Source organism: Orycteropus afer, unplaced genomic scaffold, assembly GCF_000298275.1.
Source record: "Orycteropus afer afer isolate SDZICR_OR568_19922 unplaced genomic scaffold, OryAfe1.0 scaffold00083, whole genome shotgun sequence".
Lineage (NCBI taxonomy): Eukaryota > Metazoa > Chordata > Mammalia > Tubulidentata > Orycteropodidae > Orycteropus > Orycteropus afer.
Genome location: NW_006921670.1, coordinates 555,241 through 556,000, shown reverse-complemented (window position 1 = coordinate 556,000; position 760 = coordinate 555,241).

Here is a 760-nt window from a genome sequence, read left to right as displayed (position 1 = left end):
ATCTACTTCCGTAGTGATACTGCCTCGGAAACCCAAGGAGGGGTCGCTATGAGTCGGGTCTGACTCGATGGCACATAACAACAACAACAACAATACTTGTGGTGCGTGTACTCCCATTAGGAAATAGGGTTTTCTGTGATATGTTAGTAACAGAGGCCATATTAACGTCGGGTGTGTTTTAAAGCCAATTCTCTCTGGCATATAAAAAGAGCAGGTTATACACAGAGAAGAAAACAGAAATGCCGGGGAAGATACATGTGAAGGTCACCAAGGAACCAAGGAACAGAAGTTGAAAAGAGACAAAAATCTTTCCCCATAGCTGATAGAAAGAGAAAGCCTTCCCCTAGAGGCAGCGCCCTGAACTTAGACTTCCAGCTTCCTGAACTGTGAGAAAGGAGCTCCGAGGGCAAAACGGTTAAAGCACTTGGCTGCTAACCAAAAGGTCAGCAGTTCAAACCCACTAGTCACTCCATGGAGAAAGATAGGCAGTCTGCTTCCATAAAAATTTACAGCCTTGGCTACCTGGAGGGAGCGAGTAGGTGGACCTGTGGGCTTGTGATCATGGTCGCAGGAGACATTAAGCTCAATTGGCATGTTGTTGTTGTTGTTATGTGCCATCGAGTCGGATCCAACTCATAGCGACCCCTCCTTGGGTTGCCGAGGCAATATCACTATGGAAGTAGATTGCCCAACCTTCCTTCTGAGGAATGGCTGGTGGGTTTGAACTGCCAGCCTTCTGGTTAGCAGTCAAGTGCCTTAG